Source organism: Sus scrofa, chromosome 6, assembly GCF_000003025.6.
Source record: "Sus scrofa isolate TJ Tabasco breed Duroc chromosome 6, Sscrofa11.1, whole genome shotgun sequence".
NCBI lineage: Eukaryota > Metazoa > Chordata > Mammalia > Artiodactyla > Suidae > Sus > Sus scrofa.
Genome location: NC_010448.4, coordinates 16717375 through 16737575, shown reverse-complemented (window position 1 = coordinate 16737575; position 20201 = coordinate 16717375).

Sequence of the window (20201 nt, the reverse complement as noted above, 5' to 3'; positions counted from 1 at the left end):
AACAGGTACAAAGAGGTGCAGGCCAAGATCCTACAGCTGATAATGGATCTGATTTGGAGATTCAAACCCAGGTTGGTAGTGGTGGTTACCCCCCATCCCCTGCCCCCCACCAGCAAAGCACTTGCTTGGAAACACCATGTTCTTCTGCACCCACGACATAGCAAAGGTGGAGGCACTGCTTTCCAGAGGCCAGAGTGGGCTCTTACAGCCTGCCCAGCGTCAGGCTGGCACAGGCAATTCTCAGAAAAAAAAAAAAAAAAAAGGATTGAAAAATACATGAGTGTCATTGAGAAAAGAACCTTATTTATTTATTTTTTTATGATTTTTATTTTTTCCATCATAGCTGGTTTACAGTGTTCTGTCAGTTTTCTACTGTACAGCAAGGTGACCCAGTCACACATACATGTATACATTCTTTTTCTCACATTATCATGCTCCATCATAAGTGACTAGACATGGTTCCCAGTGCTACACAGCAGGATCTCATTGCTAATCCATTCCAAAGGCAATAGTCTGCATCCATTAACTCCAAGCACCCCATCCATCCCACAACCTCCCCCTCCCCCTTGGCAACCACAAGTCTATTCTCCAAGTCCATGATTTTCATTGTAGCACTATTCACAATAGCCAAGACATGGAAACAACCCAAATGTCATGGACAGATGATTGGATTAGGAAGATGTGGTATATATACACAAAGGAATACACTCAGCCATTTAAAAAGAACAAAATAATGCCATTCGCAGCAACATGGATGGAACTAGAGACTCTCATTCTGAGCAAAGTAAGTCAGAAAGAGAAAGACAGATACCATATTGTAGCACTTATATCTGGAATCTAATATATGGCACAAATGAACCTTTCCACGGAAGAGAAAAGAATCTCTTGCCCCTTTCAGGAGAGAGCACAGTGAACTGGAAGGGGCACAGGCACTGGAGCCAGCCTGACCTGGATGTATGTGTCCTTAGTCTTCCCTGCTGTCACTGGAAGTACACCACTAATCTCTGAGTCTGTCTCTGTCTCTCTAACATGCCTCCCAGGTTGTTGGGAGCAAAGGAAAGATCACCCAATGATTGTTGGGTGGCAGATTCTAGTATGAAGGACTGAAAGACGTGATGAACTGCCTTGGCATGTGTTCCCGTATGTTATAATGGAAGAATTGCACGGCGCCTTATTCAAAAGGGCAATCTCAAGTTGGAGGCAACAAGTAGGACTCGAACTTACATCAATAACCTTTGAACCCAAAAAAGACAGCCCTTCCCCTAGAGCTACTTTTATGATAGGCTTTAGGCAAAATGGCAGTGTCAAGTCTGATCTTTATTTTTCTTGTGTAATTTCCAGCAAATGAGGGTCTGATACGGTACTGAGCATTCAATTGCCGTCTTGGTTCTTTCCATTTATGGAGGCAGCCATGGTTTAATTAGGAGAGGCACTGACTAGCATCTTTCATGTCCACTTTTCTCTTCCTTTGTATTTTGATTTCTGTCCTGTTGGGAGGAAAAGAGATAGAGAGAGATGTAGAGAATGCACAGAAACATTGTGCTAGAAATCACTCCTTTCCTAAAATTCTCTAGGCCATTCTGTTTGTCTGAGGGTGTTTTTTTTTTTTTTTTTTTTTTTTTTTCATCTTGAGCCTTTGGGGGTTGTTTTTGTGATTGATGGTTGTGATCTATTTTCACAAAGTGGCCCCCTTTTAAATCTTGAGATCTGGTGGGGTAGAGTGGAGGAGGGACCGGAAAAAGTAAGGGCTGAGACCCTCCAGAGCGTAAATGACATGGGCTCAGGCTGGGAGGTCACCTCAGGATAGTCCTTGCTCTGCAGGTCAGTGTGCTAAGGACTGCTCCATGGTCAGGAGCACCGAACCAAGTTATTTGGAGGAAGATGTTATTTAGACCTATTAAAGCCTGATGTGTGTGTGTGTGTGTGTGTGTGTGTGTGTGTGTGTTGCGTAAGCTCAGAATTCAATCTGAGTCTCTTCCTACCTTACCTGTATTGAGGGATGCCTTTATACCCATTAGAATAGAATGATGCAATTGCTCCAGAGGTTACATTTTTAACATTGCTGACTCCGGTAATTTCACCCTACAAGACCAGTACACCACTGTTTCTCTGGCAGGGAGAAAATGTGCTTTCTTTCTAACCCAGGCCCTGAGTTATAAGCAAACTGGCACCTGGGAGACCAGGTCAAGGACTGGTCTGTTTTTCTTTCCTTCTTCAGTCTGCTATTCTTTTCTTCCTAAGTCTAAAGGGTTTTGGTCTAGTGTTTGGATAAACCTCAAGAGGATCAGAATAATGGCTAAGGTGTAGCGATTCAGTGCCCTCTTGATTCTAAACCTTTAGGTCACTGGGACTGCCCCTTCCTGGCCCTGTACTGGCTTCTCAGGGGTGTGATGTGAACACTCTGTCAAGCCCTTTGGGCGTCTGGGAGGGTTTTGCTTGACAGCATGAGAGTATTCTTGCTGTATGAAAACCTCATCTGTTTCTTCCATTCTAGTCCCTTCTGAGGGAAGGATTTGGATAAGGAAGGCATGAATGGGAAGGTCCCTGGAGTCAGACGGTGGCCCTTTCTGTTTCCCTCCTGCCTTTGCCTTAGCCTGAGTTGAGCACATGGTCTACAAGTTGTTTTGCAGATGGCTCAGCAGCAGACACCCAGCTGGGCGGATTGAACCCACAGAGTGTTTGTGTTTGTGTTTGACAGCCAAGACAGGGAGCAGGAAAACTGTTTTCATTGGGATCAGCCTCAGTTGTTGCTCCAAAAGCAGTTGGTTGGACTGCGCTGCTGTTTCTAGAGCCACTATGCCATGAAGTGAAGTTTGGATGAAGGACGGATGTATTATCTAGGAAAAGATCCTGGTTGTCCTTCCAAAGAATGTTTAGTCTTTGCCTGTGCCAACAAATGAAACTGCTCTCTAATGTTCTGTTTATGTGGGGCCTATTTCTGGGGAAGAAGAAAAAATCCCTAAGTCATTAATCCTCCTCGGCTCTGGAGCAAGTAAGTGGCAAGTGTCAGTTAATATGCATTTTCTAGGTAAAGAAATAGAGGCAGTGAGAAATTTAAAAAAATCCTCGCTTCTCAGACTTGAATGTATTCATGAAGTGCCTAAGGGTCTTGCTACCAGTGCAGATTTGATTTGGTAATCTGGCGAGGGGACCTGAGAATCTGTATTCTAACCTGTTTTCTGGTGATACAGATGCTCTGCTTTGCTCTGGGATCTGTACTTGAGTTTCATTTAGGCACAGAGGGAGTCAGGGAACAACTTACTAGACAAGGCTCCTTGCCTGTGTCCCCAGGAAGTGAAACAGTACATCTTCCAATCAAGACTCTACCTAAATTGCTTCAAGATGGTTCAAATATGAAGCATAACCACTTACTGGATGTTGTAGCCATAGGGCCTAAAGAACCAGATTGCCAGGTTTGGTTTTTAGCAGAATGAGCCAGCTTGACTGGTTTTATGCAGCCATAACTATAGCCTGCCTTAGATAACAGAAGCATAAGAAATTATATTCAAGCATCAAAAACTCAGTAGTTCTTAGAAAGGAAGGCAACTGCTAGTTTATAATTCATGTTTCACTCCAGCTAAAGCCAATAAATCACGTGTGGTGTGTGTCTATGTGTGTGTGTCCAGTGTTACTCTGTTGCTAACCACAGTCCTGTAGTCTGTTTCCTTATAACATGTTCTCAGAGCAGTGTTGCCTCTGTTAGAGACAATCTTTACCATGTGCTGCTACTCACAAAGATTTCACAATTTGTTGATGACTCACACATCTGTGTGGAAATATATGCTACTGCCCTCAGCTGCAGTGGTTTATGTCTTTCTTCCATCCAGAATATGATTACCCAGAAGTATGTAATAGTCACTTAATGGGGAGCAGGTGTGAGAAGAAAGGCAGTAATTTTGAACAAAAGGTATGGATGCAAATGGCAGCATGAAGGATTTAAGTTAGACATCCACACGCAGGGAAAATTCTCCTCTGTCAGTAAGAGCAGTGAAATATTGGAACATGGGGACATAGGATTAAAGCAGAGTTGGGGCACATTCTTGGGCATTTGAGAGAAATGGGCAGGTGGTTTTATTTCAGTGCTTTCTCTGCAGCTCCTCTGAGAGGGAGGAGAATGAATTCCGCAATTGCTGGAGATGATTTTTAGTTCTGTGATTCACAAGTGATGAATTTTGGGTGTATCTGATTAAAAGCCGTGTCAAAGGGCCAGCCATGCATTCCAGAGAGCCTTCCTGATCATCTTGATTGGAACTGAGATGCCACTTTGCATGGGGATGGGATCTGACAAGTATTTGTTAAGACTAGTTTCATATAATGTCTTTTTCTTAGATTGGTTTTCACCTATACCTTCAATGATAATAGAAATTGTCTTCCCCAAGGGCTTATGAGATACTGTAAGTGGAGTATAATCTGGAATACTCAGGGGACCCAAAGGTCATCAGATAGTCTTTGTCCCAGTATTATTTGCAGTCTTCCAAATTTTAATAGACTGTGCAGTAGTCCTTCATTTTCCTTTCTAATGGGGAATTTCAACTAGGGATGCCTATAAGCATTGACTTTGCTCCCTTGGAATGCTTTGGTGCACTAGGCAATGATAAAGGATGTCCATACATTGGTCCAAAATTGCCACATTGTTGTAACATTTGATATTATGCCATATTAAAACCTACCTCTCCAGAGCGAATGACAGTGTCTAAAAATAATGGAGATTAAACTTTCCCAGCTTTTTGGAGGATACTGAAAATAAAATACTGTACATCTCCTAAGATGACTAATGGCACCTTCTTATAAACAGTATCATAAGATCACTTTCTCTCAGACACACACACATACACACACACACAGGTATGCACAATCACATAAAGATGAGAAATGGACATTTGAGTTTCTCGTGAATATTTTCTAGGTCCATTATATATGGGGTCAGCAGCAGTGTACACTCAATAAAATTCACAGCAGGCAAATAGGAACTTGCAGAATTTCTACAGACCTTTAGGAGCCAGATAACTCAAACATCAAGAAGGTGAGCAAACATGCAGCTTTTGAAAGCAAGAATTAGGAAGGTGGAAAAAGAGGATGCAGGAAACGGATAGTGAGGAGTGACAGGCCTCTATTTTAAAGATTGCTATATGTGGGGTATTTATGGTGCCTGAATTCCATACTTTTAAAATACTGTTGTCTTTATCCCAATCACAAATCTTCTCCTCAGTGAGCTGATCCGTCAGTCAGGCAGGGTCTGGACAAGAAAACTGAATTATTTGGTGGTGGTTTTTGGTTATTAACTCCAAGTTAGCTAAAGCTAAAAGAACAGGACAATTCAGTCTCATCAACTTGGCAGATGACTAGATCAATGAGGTTAATTAGTACTTTGCAAGGAAAGAGATGAGGAAACTTTATTTCTAGACTATATGATTATTCCATAAAATTCCAGAAATTTGTACGTCATGGATCCTTAAATTTCAAAACGGCGTCACTTAAAATTTTTCCAAGAAAGATGCTTCCAAATAAAAAAAGAGACCTGACAAATAAATAGAAAACAGAATAACCAACCATCATATGCTATAACCATCATTTCATTAAAAAGCATTTGAACACGTAAAGTATGGAAAGGAGATATTCTCAGAATAAAAAATTGCCTGAATTAAATACTATTTAGTATGTTAAATAATTAAATATTAATATTTAATATAAAATCAAATATAATATAGAATATATAATAAATATATAAATTAATATATTAATATAATATATATAAAACAAATATATAAATATAAGTTCATTTTTATGAAAACATAGTGAAGACCAGTGAACATATCATTACCAGCACTGGCCAAGTGATTTGAATTTGGGAATCATTTTTGCAAAACCCAGCTGCTTCTAAATGAAGTTGATCTGCTGAAGGGGATGGGGTGATTTCCGGAGGCCCATTGGACTTTGTCTTTTGGTGATCTTTGCTGATGAGCTAGATATGCCATAGAAAAAGAGAAACATTGGGATGTTTTTACCAAAATATCTTCATAAATGAAAAACATATCCTTTTAACACAGCCAGGACTGAGGAATTTCCCAATATCCAATATACCTGTTGACTGTCCAAGATTTAGCAGTTCTGTGTCTCTTTAAATAAAGAAACATAGGAAACTTGCTTTTTTTTAGGCAATCAAACATGGTATATCTAATTAAAGTTTACTTGGTTTTCTACCGTTACAAACGTGAGATGGCGTAGCAGCTTCACTGCAGAAATTGAAGCATCATAATGTTTGCAATGAGAAAGCATCCCGTTAGTGTCACATAACTTTCAGCTATAACTCTTAGCTCCTCTTACAGTTGTGTTATATGAGAGTTGCTGAACTAAGAAGACTTGATTGAGAGGAAATGAAACGAACACCTATACGTGAGGATTGGAGGCTCGTTGTGGTTGCTTAGACTAGTCCAAACATACGTATTTACCTTACATTTTGTACCTCGCTTAGGATAATAGCCCACTTTTTTCCCACTCAGATTTTGTGTTTTGAAATAAATGCTGGGGATGAGGTAAGTATCCCAGCACGAGCTCGCTGTCCGTGTGAAAATGGTAGCAATTGTTTTGGTTAGGAATGTCTGGGCCTGACTTGGTAGTAATCAAATAGAAGGGTACAGCAGGAGAAGGACGCTTTATTTTATAGATGAGGGGAGGGGAAGGGAAGGGTCCATGGAGAGACTCAAGTCAAAATACAGATGTCCAAGAAAGGGTATAACAGGACCCAGAAGTGGGAAACAGAGGAGGATGACAGAGTTGAAAGGTACAATAATATTTCAGATAAAACTTTATGAATTCCTTCCAGCAATATGTGGCTTGCAGTTGGAGCTAAGTGAATGATTTTGCATATAATGTGTTCCACAGCTGTTAGGAGATGCCAGGTGTGTGTGTGTGTGTGTGTGTGTGTGTGTGTGTGTGTGTGTGTGTGTATTATATTCTTTGAATGGACAGTGCTAACAAGGGCCTGCACATAGTGACCATAATCACTTACCTATATTTGCAATCAATACAGCTTTAAAGGGCCCAGGCCCCGTGAGGGCATCTTCTAGGTTCATTGCAACAGGGGCTCACCCATTGTGTGCTGTGATAGTAATTTTCACCAAAGGAAGAACTGCTTCAGTTTTAGAATCTTTGGAAACTCTTTTGTCTTGATTCACAAACTCTTGATTCACCCCTTGTAGCTTGGGCTGCTTCGGCTTAAAGGAAAATTACAAAGGTCAAGCATCACTGAGTTGACCTTAAAGGAATAAACAATCAATCTAAAGATTGCAGGGTAGTCTTTTTATTAAATTCACTTCTGTTTGCTTTTGGTGTTTTTTGGCCAGCTATACCAAGGCATTCAAGTACTTAGGTCTTCATAAAACTGTTTCTTTCCTCCACTTGTGTTAATACAGATATTAAGTCTAATAGTATCTACTTAGCATAAACAAGAAGATAAAAACGATTTCTATGATTGAAATGTTTGTTATTTAGCATTAAGCATCTTCCTGCTCCCATGCGTTTTGCATTTTAATCCACTTGGTGCTTGGTTTGGGGATTGCTAGATTAGTTTTAATCCTCTGTCTAATAGTGGAGTAGTGGTGAGATTTATTACACAGACAGAGTTTGGTTCTTGGATTTAAGAGGGCTCACGTGCACTCTTCATGCATATTAAATTTGGGAAACCACTGGTTCAGTATAAAAGGTTGGGGAGACGTCCTTTATCTTAGAATGGTTCTCTTTAGGCACACAAAGTGCAGACAGCATTTATTGTATTAATGAAAAGAAAATTGATTACAAGTGTTTCTCTCTTTTGGGGTCAGATGAATGTTCTCAGAATCTGTTTTTTTTTTTTTTTCTTCCCTACTTGAAATGTGCTCTACCATCATTTCAAAGGATTTCTAGATGTTTTCTTTATTTCTTGGGAGGCCACCTCCAGGGGAAAGATAAATAACTTATTATATAATGGATTCTTCCCAAGAAAAATGGAAAAGTTTGAGTACTACCCAACCAGGAGAATAAACATTTTTTAAAATCACAGAAAAGTAGGATGGCGCACTTGTCCTTGAGAACCTGATAGTTGCCAATTTTTCCTCCAGATTGATTAAGAAATCTGCCATTCTGAACATGGGAAGATGATTATTTTAATATATGCTATGGTTCCTATGATATGAAAAGATTCTGGTTAATAGAGTACTTTAAAAAACAATGCAAGGAGTTTCTGCTGTGGGGCAGTGGGGTCAGTGGTGTCTTGGGGGTACTGACACACAGTTTGATTCCTGGCCTGGCACAGTGGGTTGGGGATCCGGCATTGCCACAGCTGTGGCTTAGGTCGTGACTGTGGCTCTGACTATTGCTTGGATCCAATCCCTGGCCCAGGAACTCTATGTGCTGTGGGGTGGCTACAAAACCCCCACAAAACCCACAAAAACCAAAAACCAAAACCGAAACACAAGAATCCTTTAATATGTACATTTTTGTGATTAATGAATAAAAGTAATGCTGGAGCAAAAGGTGTAGTGATAGCTTTAGTCTTCTTCTATTGTTGCTCTTAAGTAATGTTACCTTAGAGGGGGAAAAAAAAGAATATGTCTTAAGTAATGAATAGACAGGTACTGAGAATAACTGGGTTATTGGGTGAAAAATATAGATGTTTTATACGATTTCAAAGTACCATCAAAAATTTTGAGTGAGTCTTACCCACAGAACATGAACTTGTTTTAGTGACCCAGGAAATTGTATTTATAGTTTGCATTTCAAGGCTGTTTTTCTCCCCAATAAGGTGGATCCTCTCAGGGAGGAAGACAAGTACTTGTAATGGTCAGTAGTCTTCTATTAAAATAGCAGCTCAGATGAGGGCGAAATAGTTCAGTTTACTTAAAAGTCCTATCTAAAACAATGTTTCTCTATATTACTTGGGAGTTCAAAGAAGCCCCTCTGTGTTCATTTTTTTCCTTCACATTTTGACTTCTAATTTTGTTTCCAAATAGATATTCATTAAATTTGTTTGGTACTCGCTATGAATACAAGTAACCCAAAGTTTCTTGGTTTCCTTGAGAGATTGGAACAAGGAAGAAACACATTCTCGTGGAATGTTTCTAATAGGATTTTAAAACTCACTAAACATGACTTTTAACATATACATTTAGTAATATAAATACGTGGACTTCATAGTAATTTTGCCAAATTTGGAACCCCCAGAGCAGCTTTTTAACATCTCTGAGACTCAGGTGAGAATATGCTGTTGGATTTGATCGTCTCCAAAGAACTTCTGGGCTCCAGGATTCTGTGATTGTATGAACTCAGGTCAGGCAGAAATCTGTAAACCTATTACGTGTCCGTTTTGGAAATGTCAGGAGTTTTGAAATTCTTCTTTGATAACGAATAAAACATTAATACGATGGCACTATTTTCTTCTACATTTCATCATCCAAATGTTGGTTCCATAAGGGTAGGGACCCTGTCTGTCTTGTTCACTGTGGCATCCCTAGAGCTTAGACTAGGGTCTGTGACATGTCACACAATGAATGAATGAATGAATAGATGGATGTATAGATGGATGGATTCTCCGTCTATAGATGGAGAAGAGATGTCTGAATCTCTTTGGATAAGTTCTCAGACAACAACTTCTTGATGTAACCTGCAGATTTAGAGATGTGTTGTTTTCAAACATTAGGGAGTTCAGCCCATGGTCAGCAAGGCCACACAAAAAGGATGGGAGTGGAGTGGAGTGGATAGGAGGGGTTTGAATCTGGGGTCCAAAATTAGGGTAAAGCACACTTCTAATAATACATATAATATATAAATGTATAATATATTAATATAAATAATAATTATATTGCTATATTATTACATATTATATATAACAATGGGGATACAGCATGTTATGTTAAATATATTATGTATACAACGGAAACACTTTTTTTTTTTTGTCTTTTTAGGGCCACATTGCGGCATGTGGAGGTTCCCAGGCTAGGGATTGAATTAAGCTACAGTTGTTGGCCTACACCACAGCTCACAGCAGTGCTGGATCCTTAACCCCCTGAGCAAGGCCAGGGATCAAACCTGCATCCTCGTGGAGACTAGTTGGGTTTGTTAACTGCTGAGCCGCTATGGAAACTCCATAATGAAAATATTCTATACTTCAATTTTTGTTGTCTAGAAGGTAGTTTCCTTGTATTCATAGTTTCTTGAGTGTTTTTATCATAAAAGGGTGTTGTATTTTGCCAAGTGCTTTTGGCACCAAGATGTGTGTCATTTTGTGTGTGTGTGTCATTCTGCTAATTCTCCATACATTCCATCCAGTTTTCAGATTGTTTATACTGGGAAGGGGTCAAATCTTATATAGCATTCATTCCATCATGAAGCCTCTGGATGTTGAGGTTTTTCAAATATCTTTTTTTCATGTCTATTAATAATTAACTTTTGACACCTTGAATTCAGGGGTTTTTTGTGTTTGTTTTTCGTTTTTCATACTTACTGGCATTTTTGAACATAAGTTCATCTTCTTTCTATTTTCTATTTGTCTTGCTATTTCCATGCTGCCTTGCTCTCTCTCCTTGACTTTTTTTTTTTCTTGGTTGATTGTACTTTAGGGGTTCTTGTTCATATCTATAGTTACACAGTATCTTGATCTACCCTCCAACAAATCAAGGCTCTCAGAACTTTTGTGTAGTATCTTGGTAGGAATGCTTCAACTAGCATTTTTTCAGGGTAATACTGAATTTCCTCACTATCTGTAGCTCTGACCTCAGCAAAAGGTTTTCGGAAGAGAGGGTGAAGTCCCATTTTTGAGTCCGTATAACTTGGGAGACCAATGACACTTTACAAATGTGCCCCATTTAGAGTACAGTTGTTCTGAAGTATGATGCTCCCATAGGACTTGTAGATAGCCATAATGCTAGAGGAAGTCATATGGTTGCTTTTTAATTACTACTTTTAAATTCTAATTGTTGCTAGTATAAAGAAATGCATAAAATTTCTTTTTTTTTTTTTTTTTTTTTTTTTTTTTGCTTTTTAGGGCCACACCCGCAGCATATGGAGGTTCCCAGGCTAGGGGTGCAATTGGAGCTACTACAGCTGCTGGCCTACACCATAGCTCACAGCAAAGCCGAATCCTTAACCCAATGAGCGAGGCTAGGGATTGAACCCACAACCTCATGGTTCCTAGTCGGATTCGTTTCTGGTGCACCACGATGGGAACTCCCATTGAAGTTTATCTTTAGTTCAGCTACATTATCTCTGAATTGTTTTGGAGATTTCCTGTTCACAGTCATATTTCTTGCAAATAACGATAGTGTTTCTTCCTTTTCGGTACTAATAGATTTTAATTCACTTTCTTTTTTTTTACTGTGCTGACTAGAACCTACACTGTAATGACAAATAGAGGAGTTGATAGTGGACATCCTTGTCTTCATCTGGATTGCCAAGGGAATGCTTTGAGTGTTTCACCATGAAGTATGATCTCTGCTGCTGCTGCTGCTGCTGTGTGTGTGTGTGTGTGTGTGTGTGTGTGTGTGTGTTTGTAACAATTAATTTTTAACAAATAAATTGGATAGAGCTTCGTATCATTTAAATTTGATCCTGAAAATGCATAGCTTGAGATGTTATTGCTGTATGGCATGTACGAGCTAGATAATATTGATTATGAGAGAAAAAGTTTGAAGGTTAGTAGAATTTTTGATCTCATGTTTGCATGCTTCATCTATAAATCCAAGCATATAGTAAAGTTACATCCACATATTTAGTAGAATTTTTGATCTCATGTTTGCATACTTCTTCATCTGTAAATCCAAGAACATAGTAAAGTTACATCCATACATTTTGTTTTCTACCTTCCTTTGTAATCTCTCTATGAGTGGCCTTTCTGTATGTAGGATTCTAATGTCAGGCGAAGGTAGTGGTATATTAGAACTCAAACATTCATGAAGTTAGGGTCTTTCAGAGAGGACTCATGATGGAGAACTGATGAAATTTTCTTTTTAGCAAAGTTCCCCCCTGCTCCAGATATCCTAATCAGGAACAGATACATTCTTGCCTTTAGCAATAATAATCTCATTAGCTCTTAAATTTAGTAAATCTGGGAGAGGTTTTGTCTGAAATCTGTGTTACTGGCTTAGCTCTCACCTGCATTCTAGGATGTACTTCTGTCTCTCCATGTGCTACCATGTAGTTCTTTGTGCTGCCAACACCCTTAGACTCACTGTGGGTTGGATGTGAGTGGCTGCTGGCTTAAACATATGGTCTCTTCTGAAAATTAGGAAAGCTCACATTTGATCTTTAAGTAGGTGAATTTGAGACCAAAATTCAGTAGTTATGGCATGACCAACTGTACCTAGTATGGGAACTATGGATATGAGATGATGATTTTACAGAGGAGAGAAGAACTCAAAGAGAAGTTGATCAAAGAGACGTTGAGGTGAGAAATGAGAAGAAGAGTTCCTGTCATGGCACAGTGGAAATGACTCCAACTAGGAACCATGAGGTTGTGGGTTCAATCCCTGGCCCTGCTCAGTGGGTTAAGGATCCAGCATTGCCATGAGCTATGGTGTAGGTTGCAGATGTGGCTTGCATCTGGCATTGCTGCGGCTGTGGCATAGGCTGGCAGCTATAGCTCCAATTAGGTCTCTAGCCTGGGAACCTCCATATGCTGAAGGTGTGTCCCTAAAAGTAAAGAGAAAAAAGAAAAGAAAAGAAAGAAAGGACTGGCAGGGTTTCTGACAGCATACCTCTTCCTCATTCTATTTCCATTTCAGACCTAGCTGTCTTTCAACTTTTGGGTTCATGAGACAACCTTATACTGACTTTTTTTCTTTTTGTGAAGGCCATATGGAACCACAGTCTTAGGCATCTAATGAGCCTGGATTTAAATTTGAGTTCCAGTGACTCTGCGCAAGTCATTACCTGCATGAATCTCAGTTTCTGCATCTGTAAGTTGGGGATAGTGACTTGTACTTTGCAAAGTTCTTGGGAGAGTTTGAGCTAACAGCTGTAGAAGTAGCTCAGAGTAGATTTTTAATAAATAATAGTTATTACTTTTTGAATTATATTCCCAGTCCAAGGTGATATCCGATAGTGCATTGTTTGCATATTTATTATCACGCGTCCTAGTCTCCCTGTGTTATTACTTCTTGGATGCTTGCCTTGTCTTCCCATTAGATTTCAAGCTTCTTGACAGGATGGCTTCTACCATGTGCTTCTCGCTACCCTATCAGAAACCATCCAAGAGTTTGTGCTCAATAAATAATTATTGGATGAGATAAGTACTTTGGGGATTTCTTGTCAGGGAAAATCTGCAAGAGCTAAGAGCAGACCACTTTACCTATTATTTATGATTGCCCCCTTTATAAAACTAGCCAGCACAAACTTTGATGTCCTCTATTCCAGAAGGAATTGCCCTTCAGTGAACAGTTCTCCTCCCTGGTTAGGCCCCTGAAGACTCTGTGTTGTTTTAGTCAATTTTTTTCAAATAAAATCCTGTGAGGAGCTCCAATATATGAAACAGATTTAAGCAGAGGCTTTGCGGTTGAGCATGAGAGAGAGGACCTGAGCCCTACATCCCATCCAAATGGTAGGCCCCCAGGTACCTTAGGACTCTGTGGAAAACAGTGAAAACAACTACTTTGCCTTATCTAGGACAGTCTGTATAACCAGCAGCTATCAGGGATTTTTACTGGACTTAAAAAAGAAAGTGTGGAACCAAAGGAACAGGATATCATGGCCTTTCCCAGAATGATGATTAAAGTCTTAAAAAACTTTAGGGAATTGTTGTTAAATTTGTTCCAGTTGATGGTGTGGGGACACTTGGCCACTATTATAAGCAAGAGTGGTTTTGTTGAGGTAGGATGGAAAATGTTCTGGGCTTGATGTCGGGAGACAAGGGTTTGAGTGCTCCTTCCTTTTCTTACTGGCGAGTGACTTGAGGCAACTCTGCAACCTCAGCCATCTACTTGACAGATCTGTCAGCTGAAATGAGACTGAGATATAAAATGGTTCTGTAATTTGAATAAATAGTACTATATAAATATAAGACATTTTAAGTCATACAATTAAGGGAATAAAGAAAAGATACAATATATCTAATTAATGACTTCACCTAAACGCAGTTATTTTCATCTTGTGACATGGTGTGCACATATTCCTTTTGATTTTCACTAAAAGTCGAAGTAACCATCCAAGAAAGTTTCTGCTGTTGGTCTGGAGTTTTCTTGGTTCTCTGTATCTTTACATTTTTAGACGCTCTCTCTCTTTCGTATTAACCAGGCATTGAAAGCACATAGCAAACGTCTTCTGAAGAGGCGAAGTAAGTATATTTTTATGCCTCCCACTACATGCAGCTAAAAACTGTGGGTGTTAAATGTAAAACATTCAGAGGTTCTGGGTAGTTAGGACTTGAACTGTGTCATTTTAAAATTGTTACTTTTTTATATTACTCAATGAATTTATTACATTTATAGTTGTACAATGATACAGCATTTCCATCCCAAACCCCCAGCACATTCCCCCCACTCTAAAATTGGGTTGTGATGATCATTGTATAACTATAAATGCAATAAATTCATTGAGTCATTTAAAAAAATTCTAAGCACAGATATAAAGAAGAACCAAATAAAAATTTTAGATCTAAAAAAAAATACCGTAATGGAAATTAAAAACTCAATGCATGGGTTGAACAGCAAAATGGAGAGGAGAGGGGAAAGGATCAGTAAATTTGAAATTCGATCAATAGAAATGATTCAAACTGAACAACAGAGAGAAAAGAGACTGAACAAAATAAAGCCTCAGGGCCATGTGGGACTATAGTGAAAGATCTTACAAGCCATTGAAGTCTCAGCAGGAATTAAGAGTAAGGATTGGGCTGAAAAACGATCCAAATAAGCAGTGGTTCAAAATTCCCACAGTTTGTCAGAAGACATGAACTTACAGACTCAAGAAGCAGAGTGAACTCTGGGCAGAATAAATCCAAATAAATCTACATTTAACCACAGCATCACTGACTGTTAGGAAAACTAAAAGAAAAAACTTGAAAGCAGCTCAAGAGAAAGGACATCAATAGGAAAAATAATTTGGATGATGGAGTATTCGTCATCAGAAACCATGGAGCCAAAGTGAAGCAGCATTTGATTTTTCAAATCCTGAAAGAAAAGAAAAGTCAACTCAAATTCTATTTCCAGTGAAAGTATCCTTCAGGAATGCAAGGGGAATCAAGATTTCCTCAGAGAAAGTAAAGCTAAGGGAATTTGCTGCCAGAAGATGTATTCTTAAAGAATGGCTGAAGGAAGTTTTTTAAACAGAAAGGAAATAAAAAAGGAAGGAATCTCGGAACATCAGGAAGGAAGAAAGAATAATAGATATAGCAGAAACATGAATATAAATACAATGGTCTTGCTTTCTCTTCTTGAGTTTTATAAATGATATTTGAAGATGGAAACAAAATAAAATAACACTTGAATATGTTTCTTGATGTCTGTAGGGATAATGGTTACGACAATTATTTTACAAATGTGGAGGCTATAGAGATGTAAAGTGACACAATGTTTCTAAGCCAATTGAGCTGGTAAAATTTCAGTATTAGTAGACTGTGATAAATTATCTCTATATAACTCAGTGCCAGTATGATTCATACACTAGAAAAGTTATACAAAGAAGGTACTTAGAAAAAAAAAGCAAAACCTAGAAATAAATAAAAAGGAAATTAAGAAATTATTCAAGGAACTCACAGGATGCCAAGTGAAAGAAAGCAGAGAAACAAAGAAAAATACAAGAGAACAAAGAGAAAGCAAAAATTAAGTGGCATACCTAAGTCCTAACAGATCAATAATGATAGTATCTGTATGTACTCTAAATATACCAATTAAAAAGAGGTGGGCAGAGTTGATAAAAAAAGAAATACCCAGCTATACTATCGAAAAGAAAGTCATTTAAATATTACAGAGGCAGGTTGCAAGTAAGGGTGGAAAGAGATACACCACACAAACACTTACCAGAAAAAAAGGAGTAGCTATATTAACATCAGAGGAAATTGACTTTAAAGCAAATTCAACTGTCAGAGACAGAAAGATACATTACATAATAATGAAAAGATCGATTCACCAGGAAAACACAGCAATCCTGAATGTGCACATACCAAACACCACCGTTGTAAGATACGTGAGGCAAAAACGGATAGAACTGAAAGGAGAGGTAGACAAATCCACAATTGGAGTCAGACTTTAACATAGCTGTCTGAACAATTAAAGAACAGCTAGACAGTAAATCAGCAAAAAAAGGAAAGGATGCAATGATACCATCAACCAACAGGATGTAATTAATATTTATAGAGCATTCCACCCAACAACAGCACCAAACACAATTTTTTTTTCAAGTGCCCATATGACAAGATAGACCATATCTTGGACCATAAAACAAACCTCAACAATTTAAAGTAATTAAAATATCATATATTCTGTCCTCTGACTACAATGGAATCAAACTAGAAATCGATAAAAGAAAGATAGTAAGAAAATCTCCAAACACTCAGATTTTAATTAAGTTTAAACACAACTTAAAATAATCTATGAATCAAAGAGGAAGTCTCAAGGAAAGTTAAAAAAAAAAAAAAAGGGAGTAAATGTGTATAAAACACAACATACCAAAACATGTGGGCTACAGCTAAGGCGATTCTGGGAGGAAAAAGTATAGCATTATTGCTTATGTTAGAAAGCAGGGAAAAACCCTTCAAAATCAATAATCTAAGCTATCATCTCATTGAAAAAGAACATCCTAATAGATCGAAAGCAAGCAGAAGGAAGGAAATAATAAAGAAGCAGAAATCAATGAAATAAAAAGCAGTAAAACGGAGAAAAATCAATAAACCAAAAAAGCTGGTTGTTGGAAAAGATAAATAAAATCGACACTCCTCCAGCAAGACTGACAAAGTAAAAAGAGAGGAAACAAATGACTAACATGAGGAATGAAATAGTAGTATCAGCAGACCCTACAGATGTACAAGGGATAATAAGAAAACCGTATGAACAACTTTACGCACATAAATCTGACAACAAACTACTAACAACTCACACTATGAAATAGATAATTTGAGTAGTTCTCTCTGTCTCAAGGAAATTAAGTTTGTATATTTATATACTTTTTTTTTTGTCTTTTTAGGGCCACCTCCACGGCATATGGAGGCTGCCAGGCTAGGGGTTGAATCGGAGCTGTAGCTGCTGGCCTACACCACAGCCACAGCAATAGCAGATCTGAGCTGCGTATGCAACCTACACCACAGCTCACGGCAACACTAGGTCCTTAACCCACTGAGCAAGGCCAGGGATCAAACCTACATCCTCATGGATGCTAGTCAAATTTGTTTCTGCTGAGTCCTGAATTTGTAATTTAAAACCTCCTGGAAAAGAAATCTTCAGGCCCTGATAGTTTCACTGCATAGTTCTACCAACTTTTTAAAGAAAAATTAAGTTGTACACAGTTTCCTATAGGAAATGTAAGAGGAAAGAATACTTCCCAACTCATTCTATGAAGCTAGTGTTGCCCTGATATGAAACTCAGACAAAAGCAGTACCGAAAAAAAAAAAAATTACAAATGGATATCGCTCCTGCATATAGATGTAAAAATTCTTTACGAAATATTAGGAAATGTAATTAAGCAATTTGTAAAAAGAATTATATACCCAAACCAAATGGAGTACATTCTAGGGACACAAGACTGATTTAATATTTGAAAATCAATCCAATCTATTATATAAACAGATTCAAGAAGAAAAACTCTATGGTTATATCTGTCGATGCAGAAAAAGCATTTGAACAAATTTAATGGCCATGCCTGATGGAAAAAAAAAAAAAAACCTAAAAACTAGGAATAGAGGGCAACTTCTTTAATTTGATAAGTATCATCAACAAGAAACATAGCTAACATGATATTTAATGATGAAAGACCGAATACTTTGCCCTTTAAATCAGGAATAAGGCAAGTACGCCCAGTCTCACTATTGCTATTTAACAGCAGTGTTACTAATTCTAGTCAAGGCAATAAGGCAAGAAAATAAGTAAAAGGAATATTAATCAGAATGGATGAAATGACACTTCGCATTTACACATGGCCTGATTGTATATCTATCTCAAATATTTATCTAAAAAACCCCTTAGGACCAGCATGTGAATTCAGCAAGATCTTTGAATACAGGAACATAAAAAATCATTTGTATTTTTGTATTAGTAGCAAATAATGTGGAAACTGAAATGTAAAATTCAATACCATAGAAAGAATAAAAAGACAAGCCACAAACTGGGACAAGACAGTTCTAAAACAAGTGTCTGATAAAGATCTTACATCCAAAATATATAAAGAATTCCTAGGGAGTTCCTGTTGTGGTGCAGTGGTTAATGAATCCGGCTAGGAACCATATGCCGAGGGAGCAGCCCTAGAAAAGACAAAAAGATGAAAGATTAAAAAAAAAAAAAAAAAAAGAATTCCTAAAACTCAACAATAAGAAAACACATAATAGGAAAATGATCTGAACAGACACCTCATCACAGATGCACAGGTGGCAAATAAACATATGAAAATGTGCTCAATTCATTAAAGGAAATCATCAGGGAACTGCAAATTAATGCAACAGTGAAATACCACTGCACACCCATTAAAATGACTAAAATTCCAAATACTAACAATACCAAATGCTGGTGAGGATGTGAAACAACAGGAACGGTCATTCATTTCTGATGGAACTGCAAGGTGGTGCAGCCACTTTGGAACACAGTTTAGTTTTTTCCGAAACTGAACATCGTCTTATCATTGGATCCGGTGGTCATGGTCCTTTGTATTTACCCATTGAGCTGAAAACTTGGGTCCACATAAAAACCTGTGCACAAATGTTTATGGCAGCTTTATTTAGAATTGTCAAAACTTGGAAGCAACAAAGATTTTCTTCAATAGGTGACTGGAGAAACAAACTAGGTTATATCCTATGATGTAATATTATTCAGTGATTAAAAAAATGAGCTATCAAGCCAAGAAAAGATGTGGGAAACCTTAAATTCATATTGCTAAGTGAAGAGGACAGTCTGAAAAGTCGATTATTGTACCATTGTAATTGTATGACGCTCTAGAAAAGGCAAAACTGTGGACACAGTTTAAAGACCAGTGGTTGTCAAGGGTTGGAAGAAGGAAAGAGGACTCAACAAGTGGAACACAGGAAATTTAAGGAAACGAAACTACTCTATATAGTACTCTAACAGTGGATACATGTCGCTGTACATTTGTCAAATGATGCACAACACAGTCAACTCCATTGTAATATGGAATTTAATGATAATATATGAATATTGGCTTATCAACTATAAAAAATACGGTATCACACTAGTGCGAAATATTGATATGGGGAAATTTCTAGGATAGGGGAAGGGGGGGTACATGTGGGAATTCCTTATTTTCTCCTCAATGTTTTTTTGTTTTTTTTGTCTTTTTGCCTTTTAGGGCCATACCCATGTCATATGGAGGTTCCCGGGCTCGGGGTTGAATCGGAGCTACAGCTGCCGGCCAATGCCACAGCCACAGCAACTTGGGATCCAAGGTGCATCTGTGATCTACACAGCTCATGGCAACACCAAATCCTTAACCCACTGAGCGAGGCCAGGGATCTAACCTGCATCCTCATGGATGCTAGTCGGTTCGTTAACCACCGAGCCATGACAGGAACTCCTTTCTGTTCAATTTTTATGTAAACTTAAAGCTGCTAAAAGTAGTCTATTAATTAGAAATGCCATTGCAGTGAAAAAATGGAATATTTAGGTGTACATTTAACAAATCATGTATAAACTTGTGTGCTGAAAACTACACGATGCTAATGAAAGAAGTCAAAGGTCTCAAAAAATGGAAATACATACTGTATTCATAGATTTGAAAACTCAACATACTAAATATGTCAGTTCTCTGTAACTTGATACAGGTTTAATGCAATTCCTGTCAAGATCTCAATTAGGTTTTTGTTGATAAAGATGAATATTCAAAAATGTGTATGAAAAGGTGAAGGATGTAGACTAGCTAAAACACTTTTTTTTTTTTTTTTTGAGCTGCATCTGCAACCCACACCACAGCTCACGGCAAGGCCGGATCATTAACCCACTGAGCAAGGACAGGGATCAAACCTGAAACCTCATGGTTCCCAGTCAAATTCGTTAACCACTGCGCCACAACAGGAACCCCTAAA